Genomic DNA, 13,418 nt, shown 5'->3' with positions numbered 1-13,418 from the left:
TGGCATAGCAAGCCAAAAGGGTGGGTCCGCCTTTTTCCAGACTTCATTAACTTTACTCAGACCCATCCAAACTTCTTTAAAGCCTTACCTCCATGACAGTGTCATGCCCCTATATAACTACTTCCCTTTATTCTTGGTATGTTTCAACTATTTCAAAATTATAGGCACGGTAACCTTATACTTCCAGCTGCTCTGTCTTACCATTTAATTATTCCCACAGTACACTTGCCCTGCCTCCCAGCCTTCTTTTCTGATATTTTCCAAGGGCATCTTTCCTTCCCCTACAGACACACTCTCTTTACCTTGGGTGATACCTCTGATGTCAAATCCACCATTACTGGCTGACTTAGCTTGATTCCCCTCTGGTAGGGTGTAAATGGTAATCCATTTTACTGGGTATCTCCTTCATTTTTTTTTATTTGTTATTGTTATTATGCAGCAAGCCTTCTGTTCAAATGTATTACCCCTCCCCTTGGTTTCTTACAGCCCTCTTTTGATCTTAAAAGCAGCATTCACTAACCTCAGCAGTTGTGACACCTGTCTTTTCCACCCACTGTTTTTCTCAGCTGGTACCCAGTGGCACCATTCCTTCCCACAGGCATTGTCTCTTTAATCACATCTTCTCAGAGACCAATTTTTGCAGTTACCAGGGATCATTTTACTGATTCTTCAATGCAATAACCAGCCCGAATTTCCACTGGTAAGACATAACCTTCAGTCCACAACCACACAAGCCTAACTAACCTAAAGGCTGAACTTCATTCTCCACCCAGATACCTAGAATTTGCTAATCCTCTCTTCCCAGCAGCACACGTTTGCCTCCAGACACGTACTCTTGTATACTTTTAGACTCCTTTTGGACAAAGCAACATCATGGTGCCATCTGTCCTGGCTTCCCTTTTATTGCTCCATCACAACACTAAACCCCCTTGTACCTCTAGTTTTAGTTTTTCCACTGATCCAATCACATCTCATCAATCCTGTCTGTTCCACTGACTCCCTCTTCATGTTCAGACTCCAGCAACCACAACAACATTCTCTTTAGCACCCAATTTCTTGAACTTGGCCTTTTGCCTTATTTCTGGCAGCACACATGATCCTTTCCCCGGGTCTTTTACTAATAATTCCAAAAAGACTAAGCAGCAGGAACAGGTACATGAGAAAATGGGGGGGGGGGGGGTACTTCCACATCCAGAACTTAAAATAGACAGCCAGGCATTAAATAAGTAAATAAGGTAAGGGGTGGTTACAACCCTTGCAATTATCGTGTATATCCACACCATATTCTCCTATTCTTGGACCAAGCTAACAAACCTTTCAATCTTATACCCTTATTACATTTTCATTAGACTTTTAGACCCTTATTGACATCAGAGCTATTTTTCCTAACTGCTACAGTCCCCCACTAATTTTTTGTTTTAACTTTTACTACCAACTCAGATACACAACCAGAGTGCTTCATCTACCAAATTTTACATTCTTGTTCATCCCCCTTTCCCCATCTCCATACTGGTTTGTACTCTCTTCCTGTTTCCCATTAACTGGTCTAAAATACTTGATGGTTTGATATTGATCGAAGTAGCAATTTTAGCATTCAGTGCAGACAGGTCACAAATTCAGAAGTTTTGTTGAGTAAGTACTGCTGGAATACACATCTGAAACATATACATTTGGAAAAGATCTGTACTATCTGTTGCTTAATTGTTTGCAGAAGACCTTATTTGAGATTGGAAATAAACTTCTAGCTTCTGTTTATCTCCAGTGATCGTATTTTATTTTAATACATAACCAAACATATATATATATATATACATATATATATATATATATATATATATATATACATATATGGATTGACTTTATTTAGTTGTGTACCACTCTCTTGAATACCAGTAACTTTCTACCAATTGTCCAAAACTCCTTCTATGCATTATTGATACCAACTTAAGAAAGAGTGTTCACCTGTACCCCCCAGTATTGGAGCATTTCCCCAACAACCCTGATCTCTAAACAAACTGCCTCTGAGGTCACAACAACTTGGAGAAAGTATATTTAGAGATTAAGTTTGTGTATTCAAGTGTGGCACTCAAATACACCATCAAGCATTCACCTACAAGCAACTGAGTCATGAGTATGTCAAGGACAAAAAAAAAAAAAAAGTGTGTATGTGTGTGCACTTGTAAGCACTACAGTGTGTCAATGTCTGCAGCTGACTACTGCATCAAAAATGGGTGCCCTGGTTTGTTACAAATCTATGAAGGTAGATTTTCCAGGGTGACAAGACTGGCCTTTTTTCATTTATATTAGATTTGGTAAATCTCTCTCAAGTCTGATCCTCTTTCTGGTAATAAATAAAGCACAGAAACAGGCAGCATATATCTTTGCTACTGTGTTGCAATGTGGATGGCTCACAGAGGGGTTCCTAGTGAGAATGGGTGCGCATTAGGGTTCAGCTCAGGCCCAACTGCTGTTTATACTGTTAATGGACTACATTAGCAAACATGAAGGAACAGATCAACAAAGTCGCTGTATGCAGACAACGTAACATTACAGGTAGAGTCTGAACAAGAACTTCAACCAAGGATAGGGGATTGGAATGCAAAAGTGAAGGGAAATGGGATGAAAATGAGTATAGATAAGATAGTTGTAATAGCAGCAAATGGGGAAAATCAAAATAAAGTGAGAAGTGATACAGAAGGGAAAATAGTTGAACAAGTCTGCATGATGAAGTCAAAGCTAAAATTTGGAGGGATGGAGCCAAATGGCATAGAGTGTCGGGGTAGTCTATGACAGAAGAATGGCAAAGAAGCTGAAAGTAATGTGCACGATGCAGTAGTGAAACCAGTACTACTGCATGGTACAGAAACCTGCCAGTGAAAGCAGAGGAGTTGAAGAAGCTAGAGGTGATGGAGATGAAGTGTCCGAGATGGGTGGTATGATGCTCACTAAGGGACAGACAAAGAAACGGGGACATCAGTGCAGAAGCCCCCATAGCTCCAATTGAAGAGGTCAAAGAGAACAGCCTATAGTGGTTCAGGCATATGTGCAGGAGAGCAGAAGACAATCAGGTGAAGAAGATTTGGAACAGATAGGAATAAGGCAAGAGGAAACGAGGGTGTTCAGCAAACAGATGGATGGATTGTGTGAGGGAAGACCTGTGACAGTCAGGCATGAGTGTCAAAGAAGACAGTGTGTGGCACTGATTCGAGAGAGATGGTAACAGTTAACTCAACAACTTGACCCCATGTAGAAAACTTGGAAAAGGGGATATATGATGATGATGATGATGATGATGATGATGTGGATGGCTCTAACAAGAAGAAATGTTAGTTAGCTATAAAGCAACTCAGCTTTATTTTGGGGGTTAGTCATTGTTTCCCCATGGTATAGAGACACACACAAAATACATTACTATAGACACTTTCCTGAATGACTCCAGTTTATGGAAATGTGATTAAAGGGAATCAAATTGCTTGGCTACTTGATAACTTCACTGGATATCATAAGTTGGAAACTTAAAAAACATCAAAACGATCTTTCTTCCAGCAAACACCACTTCAGCTTTGCAACCAAGAGATAATATTCATCTTTAAGCAACACTATGTGAAAGTCATACAGTAAATGGTTCTTGAGCACCTTGACGATGATAACTATAAGAATTTACTAGAAACATTACATTTCTCCATGTAGTAGGATTATCAAAAACAACCTGTTTTACTGTTTCTGAAACCACTATTTAAAAAAGATTTATACTCCAAGCTACGCCTGGAACTGAACCTGAGATAGAACTTTCAGTTGAAGGGCTGTCAGCAGAACATTTGACAGAATTTTGCACTTTGGGTGACCATGGGTTCACCTTCTAAATTACGTCCTAGTGAAATAATGTTGTCTGTAGAATAACTTGGCTGTAGATGATACCAGTAAACTACATGACCAACCAGAATGTTTCCACACGTTATACAGTATTAAGTCCATAATGCTGTAATGAATCTAACAAAAATGTGCTAAAACAGAAAAATAAAATAGTAATCCAGCAAAATTCACAGTGCCAACACAAAGCACAGGCTTAATAGTAGCAAAATGAACACAAATGTTTAACATGCATGCTTACACAGAGTACAAGTATGGAAATAAAATAAAAGCCTGAATGATTTGTTTGTTCTTGCTGCTCTGTGGGACTACCATACTGAAGCCACTAATGATATGTACAGAAACCATAACAGAACTTAAGAATGCATAGGACAAACAGCTTTTTTGACAGCAGATATGGAAGATTTGGTTTACTTTGGCTGTCCATTCCCAACCTGTTGTACAAGATGCAAATCCATCTAAGACAACAGGTTATTTTTCCCACATTCAGCCAACAGGGGTAGCAAAGGACAAAAAATGAACTACCTTACCCATAAGGCAAAGTCACCTGGAGTGTGACAAGGAAAACAATAAGCTATTGATTAGGCAAGTACTACTGTTTATGTAATAGGTAAGGAACTGGGCAAATGGGAGGCAGGGCATGTGATCCTTATCTGCTGTCAGAAACTATGCTTGTATATTAAAAAATACAAGTGGGATGGTAATATGCTTTCATCGTGGACAGACCACAAAAGCATTAATGTGGGCTGGCACAACACAGTTAACAGAAGTAATCACGTTGACAGAGAAACTTTTTGTCAAGGTGCTAATATTATAAGCCATACACTATTTTAGCAATCTGGAATTTCTGTTTTTTATAATATGGACAGAGTTATAGTAGCATAACAAAAGGCTGGCACAATAAGGAGCTATGATATTTAAGCACTGTATGTAAAAAAAAAATACAATGCAAAGTTACAGGTAAAAAATGTAATTCTAGCATAAACCAGGATCTATGTACTGTTTACTGCAGATTAGGGTAAATCCTTCATTCAGTAATATGAAAACTGCACAGATAACTTTCAGACTGGCAAAATATAACTTACATATGTTGCAAAATTATATAGCTACATATATATATATATATATATATATATATATATATATATATATATAGCTACATACAGATATATATATATATATATATATATATATATATATATATATATATATATATATATATATATAAAATCAGACAGGCAAATAGAGAAATAATTAATAGACTACAAAAATGAACAAATATTGCACTAATTTTATGTCTCACAAAGTCTACTGATAATACAGATACAAGAATGTCAGGATGACTACAATCCTGTACGAAACATAATAAATAATACATATGTACATGCAGTAACTCAGCACTATATAAATTCACAACAGTGAACTATAACAAAGAGAACACATCCAGTATTTAGCCAGAAGGAACATGAGAACCAAGCTGGTGAATTCTGATGTACATTTCCTGTATACTTCTGGAACAGAACTGCATTCTTTTCATTCATAACATTTACCTCAGAACACACTAAGCTCCCAGAAGCACCACAGCTCATCTTCCTCTCTCTGACGGCAGACCTCAGCAAGGAAATAGGCTTTCTTAAGTCTATACTGATCATAGTTTAACATTACCTAGTACAATTTCTTATGGAAAATTAACTTACCAGAAGATAAATTGTTGTTTTGCTGGTCACAAGCCTGAACAAATTCTCACCACATACTGAAAATGTATAACCAAAACAAGAAAAAATAAAGATAATGTAAAACAAGATCTGTCCAGCACTGTAATGTCAAACTTCACCAGCCATTGTAGCAGATCCCAGAAGGCAGTAACTGTAAGCTAAAACTTAATGTGTTCTGCCACCTTCTGGCCACACAACACAGCAAAAGATCTGCATGAGCTTGATTTTTTCATTCAGTGTTCAAAATTAAACTCTTACTTTTCACTTCTACCAAAAAATGAAAGTTTTCTTCTTCATTCATTATCATAACTTTTAATAATGTACAAATTATGTCTTAAGGGGCTTACTTCTTGAGATATTCACCAGTTTTCTCAGTAAAAGAATTATTTTCTAAGGTAGACTGTATTAAATTGTCAGACTTTGCAGTGCCTACAAGTCCAGACTCCAGCCAGATGTCAAACTGCTGGACCAGCACACTCCTGACTATTCCAGTATTCAGTAAACAAGGAACAATCACAAACACTGGTATTACTTTGTTATTTCCTACAATTACCCCCCTAAAATAGCTCCCTGCCTGATACCCCCATCTTTTTCTCCTTATCTGCTGAGATACCAGGATCAAACCTTGCATTATGGACTGCCAGTTTCCCTCTGCTTCTCCTGCCAGCCTGGTAGACATGTTTGTATTTTTGAGGCAGTGTAGCAACTGCCTCATGTACACTGACAACCTCTTAGTCCTAAATCACTCGAATACAATTTGCAGGATATGCTCCTACACTAAGAATCTGGAATCACTGCTCTCTGGTTCCCAGAACAGCAGCACTAAACACACACACACCATGACTCCTATTCATAATATGCACTCAACACATAAACCTTCATATGCAAAATTACTCTCCAGAAACCTTCCTAAACACCAGAGACCTCCAAAACACAAATATGCTACACCTAACACAACACCCAAAGCACCCAATACACATAAAACACTATCAACTGTGCCTCACCAAATAAGCCCTTAAGGCATTGCACAGCTATTCCAAATGTTTTAGTTATAGGTGACTCTGTAGTGAGTCATACAGACACCTCACTCACCAGGTTAAACAAGAAGAAGGTTCTGGTCAGCTGCCTGTCTGCTGCAAGGATTCACCAGATCACACATGCACTCAAGTCTCCCAACAATAAGTACCGCTATGACTCTCTCATAGTTCATGTTGGTGTGAATGAATTGAGATGCACCTCTCTGGACTATATGAAGAGAGACATGACTGAGCTCACTGAATAGTCCCAGGTGGGTATGTCCCTAGCTTTGAGCAGCATTTTACCCTCGCCGAGGATGATACCACAATATAAACAGCAAATTATTGACTTCAATAATTGGCTTAGTTTCTGGTGCCATTCTAAGGGGATCCAGTTCCTGTCAGCCTGAGATGACATGGTGGATAGACCATGCTGCTTTGTCAGAGATGGTCTTCACCTAGCACCTCTAGGCTTTCAGTTGCTAGCTAAGGCACTTGCCTCCCCCATAGTGCCTTTTTTAGCAAGGTCACAACAACAAAATTCCTGATGTGAAAATATCAAACACAAAGAAACTAAGGGTCATACTACTAAACACTTGGAGTTTAAGTCAGAAGCTGCACTCTCTGGAAGCACTCCTCTCCTGAAAGATGTTGATGCCTGTGCAGTCACAGAAACCTGGCTCAAGGCCACAGAAAGTACTCCGGCCTTGCAAGGCGACAATGCCTTCCACATCTTCAAACCACAAACTGAAGGTGTGAGAACCAAAGGAGGTGGAGTATCTATCTTCATTAAAGATAATTGGACCTCTAGACTGGTTAGACAAGAAAACTGTATGGACCTACTCCAAGTCCAAATTACCGTGGGTAAGATCCCCCTTTAGGTCATCATAAGTTACAGGTCCCTTTCCATGAACCAAATACTCACACAGCTTATTTAGACCTACATGGGACAATTAAGGTGAAACCTAACACCCTAGTCTTGAGTGACTTCAACTATCCTTTCATTAATTGGGAAACTTATATGAGCCCAAACTCACTCGCATAAAAGTTCCTGGACTTTGTTAACTCAAATGCCCTAGAATAAATAGTGCACCAACCCATCCAATATTCTAGCCCTAGTCCTCACCAATATGAGTGACTGATGTAATGCCTCAAGTGTAGGGTCTGCACTGGTTAAATATGACCATAAATCAGTAATTTTTGAAGTAGCAATAGCACCAGAACTCCCCAAAGGAGAAGTCAGGCTAAAAAACTTCACCAACGCTAACTATACCTTCCTAAGGGAAGATATAATTTACTTCCAAGCACCAGGTTCCACAAATGGCATTGTCAGCTATACTAAGGTATACACTGATGCCCTCTATAAACATCTACACAAATGTGTGGACACAGCTGTGCTGGATAGGATTAAAGCAAGATCCTTAAGAAAAAACAAACCATCCTGGTGGACATCTAGCATTAATAAATTATACAGTAAGCAAAATAAACTGCTGTCTAAAAATACAAAAGTGAGATACCAGAACTGGCAGAGCACCCTCCTCTGCCTAAACAAGCAAATAAGGCAACTTGTAAAATCTTCAAAAAGTAACTATGAGAAAAATTTAGCAACCATAGCCAAGGATAACCATAAGGCTTTCTTCAGCTATGTCCGCAACCTAAAAGGTAGAACTGAGATGTTTGCTGAACTAATTGTGGATGGCATCACACACACACACTGATCCTGCAGAAATTGCAAACCTGCTAACAGACAGGTTTGACAAACATTTCAGCCCCCCCCCCCCCCACCAGGCATACTGCAGACCACATCTTCATCATCTCCTCCCTGCATCTCCAAAGAGCAAGTCATCATTGTTCTCTCCAAGGCTCAAAACGCAGCCTCCATGAGACCAGATGGCATTCTGGGCTACATTCTTAATATTCTAAAACAAGAGCTAGCTACTCCATTAGGCACTATATTCAACCGCAGCCTGAGTACTGGATTTGTCCCCAGTGAATGGAAAACAGTGACTGTTATCACCCTCCACAAGATCAGCTCGGCAACAGACATGGGTAACTATAGACCCATAAGTTTAGCCAGCCTCATCTGTAAGACAATGGAATGAATTATAATGGACCTCATAAATAAGAATACAAGTGACCTCCAAACTCTGGATCCATCCCAGTTCGGTTTTGTCAGTGGCAGGTCATGTCTGCTAAACCTGGTGGACTTCTATAAGAACATGACCAGAGCCACAGACAAGGGCAAAGATGTGCACACAGCCTATCTTGATTTGGCCAAGGCCTTCAACACTACCCCATGTTCGGGCATCATTGACAAACTAACCAAGTTGATTATCAACCCCTATGATGTCAGGAGAGTTGCACACTGGCTAACAGATTGACAACACTCAGTCAATGTATGTGACATTACCTCTACCAGCAGACCTGTCACCAGTGGGGTCCCACAAGGGTCAGTGTTGGGCCCTGTCTTGTTTGCCATATAGTTCTCAGAAGTCCAGGCCAAAACAGAGGGGATATGGCTAACCATGTTTGCGGATGACTGAAAATTAGGCGCTGTCATTGAATCCCCTACTGATGTCAGCATAATTCAAAAGGGGCTTACACAGACCAGTGATTGGTGCCAAAGCCATGGTCTTAAACTAAATGCTAAATAATGAATCATCATTCCCTTTGGTATAAACAATGTCCCTGCTGATTACACAATAAGCAATAATACACAAAGTACCAATTCAGTAGTGAGAGATCTGGGAACACAAGTTGACTGTGACCTCAGCTTTGAGGAAAAACTAAGGGTAATGCTGCTCAATGCCAGAAGTCTAAATCTCAAAAAAGCACTTTCGAGGCCTTCTCAGTGGGGAACATCATGTCTGTGCTGTGTGACAAAAACCTTCCAAGGCTCCTGCCTGAGAGAGAGCACCCATCAGTTTTACCTCATATCATGCACATGCCCCAAAACCGGACAATGGAATACCAGTATCCATATTATCCAGGGACATCCACCGACACCCACACACCAAGACCTGATGCATGGCATATGCATCGGAGACCATCCAGAGCACAAGCAATAACAATTAACAAATGGTGGCATTGCTCAGGGCAACAGTAGCATGTTCCTCACAATCCTCACAAACTCAACACCCTTCCTGAAAACACTAGAGGATAAATGTATCACCAACCACCATCATACAGGTGACTTAATTACCCTAATATAGACTGGGAACACTACTAAAGCCCAGCCCAAACACTAGCCCAAAAGTTCACCTCAATTCACTAAAAACCATGCCACAAACACACAATCACCATCCCCACAGACAAGAGGAGATACTTGATCATCATCCATCCATACATGAGCACAATGTTCAACATTCAGAAACACTCCCCCCCCAGTGGAGAGATCAATCAACTAAATAATCTAAGGAGGTCCCTGACCCACCCACCAAGAAATAAAAAAGACCACAGTAAAAACTTCTAAAAAAAGGGCTTCACACTTCTTCGAAGAGTGTAAAAGTCAGCCTTTTAAGGCCCCCAGCACAGCGTAGCCAGCGCTCTGAATCGAATCAACATACAAAACACAGCACCCTGCACCCTGCTGGACAGGGCAATCCAAAACAAAAAAAAAACAAAAGAAACAAAGGCAAGGGCAGCAAGCATCCAGTCTGGTGGACCCCAGCCATAATAAACCTCAACAAAGGAAGGAGGAAACTACAAGAGCTTAAAAAATCCTTAAAAAAAATCCCACAAAGTAAGTAAAAAAAAAAAAACTAAGAGCTAAAATAAAATCAATCAAAGCAAAAGAAAAAAGAGAAAAAAAGCTAAAAAATCAATAAGACCTAAATCTAGATGGAGTTTTAACCTAGAGGAAAACCTAACAATAAAACTCCAGAACTAGTTCAAATGATGAGATTACTGATGATGACTGAAGATGCCACTATGCTGGCTGACAGGTTCAGCATGCTTCTTCCCCTCCCACTTCTCCCCACTCTCCCCTCCCCCAAATCAATACCCAAACATCTGCCCCCAAAGCCCCCAAGCGCTCTCTCCAAGCAAAAACACAGCATCCATCAACCAAAATGGTGTCCCATGGGGCACCCATCCCTGAGGCTGTCTACGGCTGTGTGCTCCAGCTAGGACACCCACAGCTTAATCAGAATCTTACCTCCTGTGTTGTACCACACTCTGGCCCTGTATGTGTGTAGCGACTTCACTGTGGTCCTCCATCACCTAAGTGTGGCTTGAAATTACGGCCTTAACCCCCCATAAAGCCTTATCTGCAAAACCTCAAAAAAAGGAGGATCTCAATAATAATGGATAGGAAAGACATAGGATTGATGAAGCAGGAGATCCAACCCAGTGGCTTTGTCAAAGGCAGATCATGACTTTTAAACTAGTTGGAAGCAGTGAACAGTCACCAAAGCCATTGGATTTAGGAAAGGCAGTCCATACAGCCTACCTAATACTCCATGGCGGGTATTCGATAATACCCCTTTCGTCACACGTGAACCTTTCACAAGATGGGTTGCAAACTGTCATACAGTAAGCTGACTGAGTGTAAGGGAAGCTGAGTGACAGAAGCCAGGACCCAGGTCAGTTAGGGTTAATGTAGACTGCAGTGTACACAAAGCAGTCCTGTCTGGGTGGCTCAGTCCTGGAGCCCACTCTTGTTTAGGCCCTACTTTCAGTACAAGCAAACACAGCAGGCTGGAGCAAACTGAAAAAGTTTGCAGAACTGTGCAAACTGAAACATAGTGAAAACACATCTGACACAGAGCATCCTTCAGAAGGGTCTCCCCAGCAGCGGATAACTGGTGCCAGAGCCAACTGGTTAAAAAACAAAACAAATGCATAGTCATACCCCATGTGCAAAAAAGGTTACCCCCAGTGACCTCCAGTGTTGCCAGCATGAATGGTTGAAGAAGTTACGGGGACCTGGGGACCCAGGTTTAGGATAGTAGTCTGTCATTCAGTGACCAGTGTTGGGTCCACCATCCTTCTAGGGATATCATCAAGGACACTAGGGATTCTCATCTATCTCAAAGGGAGTCTTAGTCTCCTTTTACATCATCACTCATCAGACAAATGATTGACTGCGGATCCTGGAGGCCAGTATCTGACCAACACCTGCAGCGGCTGGAAAAGACAAAGAGCTCACAAAAGAGGGTCACCAAAAGAACTCCCTCTGCTGTCGATGCAACTGGCTCAAAATCTATTCAGTAGAACTCCAGCTCTATACACTCGTGCCTATTTGACCTTTGCCTAACATACAAGGCCAGATGAAACCCAGATTTGATGAATATGCTTCACCTCAAAATCTAGATCCAAAAAAATTAACACACTGAGAGCCAAAGGGGCGGAGACTTAAAAAAGGGAGACGTCAACCAGGGGATGATTCATCACAAAATAAGACATGCTGTGGAGACAAACTCCCAAAAGTGTAGGCAGAGCACATGGCCAATGGTGCACAAGAGATAAGAGAGCACCTGATGGAAGATAAATTCATACCAGACAGAGAAATAGTGTGTGGGATTCCCCATGTAGACAGTGGCGTAAATAGCACATATTAAGGCTGGGCTAAAATAATGTTGTGGCCCTCAAATAGTAGCGGTGGGCTATGCAAATGGCCTCGGGCCTGAATAAACCACCATGTGTCTACTGTGGTAAGGAAGGCATTCGATGCCACTCACCTGATTAGCAAAGGCATCGTCTCAAGAGCAAAAGAGGTTATAACCCCCCTGTGCTCATCCTTCATTAGGCCTATTACTGAATATAATGCTCCATTTGGTATGTACTGTACCAGACCCCTGCAGCAACTTGAGAGACCTCACAGATTTCAAACTAAGAAAATTAATTGTCTCCAGCACATGTATTATATGGACAGACTGAAGTCACTGTCACAGTACTCAGTAGCATATAGACTACTTAGAGGTGACTTATGTCTGGTTTACAGGGCTATCTGCGACCCAAATCTAATGGAAATGCTGCACATCCCTAAGTCAAATGGGACTAGACTCACCAGTTCCAGGGACCTCAATCTAGCCTGCAACATAAACATGACCTGCTGGACAGACAGATACATCTCTTAGAGATTGCCACTCATTTGGACTAGGCTTCTAATCCATATCAAGCAGAGCACCTCTATGACCCTATTTAAGTGCAACCTGGACGACTGGATAGGAAACTGTAAATTTCTACTGAGGATTGCCCCGGCTTCTCTCCTGGACACGGGTAGTCCTTGCTATGAAAAACCCTGGGCATAGCTGTTATCTCTCATCTAGTATTATATTGGGATTTAATGGCTAGGCTTGTAAATATCCTCGGATCAATAGCCTAGTAACATCCTATGAACCTATGAACCTATTATACTGCCTGTTTAAAAATGGCATTTTTTCAGATTAGTCAGTTTACAGGAGCAGTCTTGAGTTGTTTTATGAATGTCCATCTTGTTAACAGTGGTAACAAGCCTTGTCCTATTTCTAGGATAACATCCTTACACTAATTCTGTCATATAGACTACCATATTCAATCAACATGGGTGGCAAAGGACATCAAAATATGTCATTCAAAAATAACACAAATTTATGTTTTTTGACAGCATTATAAAACGTCTAAAGATTAACAGATCAACTAATGTAACACTAGAATAAAAACAAAATATAGCTATCACAAGAATGCAAAAGTAAATCCCTTGCTGTACTGAACACTGTGCAGCAATGGTTTTATTAATGTAGCAATTGTTCATCAGAGAAAGTCGGTTGACTATAGCCAAGTGTTTTAGAGGTGGCATATATAAGCACAGCTGTGAAAGTTATACATCATAATG

General features: G+C 40.6%; 1 protein-coding gene across 2 annotated transcripts in view; it reads right to left on the bottom strand.

The window, feature by feature from the left end:
- The window catches only part of STARD6 (StAR related lipid transfer domain containing 6), a 466,390-nt gene that overhangs the window by 406,169 nt on the left and 46,803 nt on the right, over positions 1-13,418 (bottom strand). Inside the window, exon 1 of one of the 2 annotated variants that reach the window (XM_044075136.1) lies at positions 5,568-5,718. The exons of the other annotated variant lie outside the window; for it this stretch is intronic. The gene's annotated coding sequence lies outside the window, so the exon portion shown is untranslated. Of the gene's footprint in view, positions 1-5,567; positions 5,719-13,418 lie in introns of those variants that run through there. 2 annotated transcript variants of the gene reach the window in all.

This window comes from Protopterus annectens, chromosome 1.part1 (genome assembly GCF_019279795.1).
Source record: "Protopterus annectens isolate FY-2018-M chromosome 1.part1, PAN1.0, whole genome shotgun sequence".
Lineage (NCBI taxonomy): Eukaryota > Metazoa > Chordata > Ceratodontiformes > Protopteridae > Protopterus > Protopterus annectens.
This window is presented reverse-complemented; position numbering and strand designations above follow the sequence as displayed.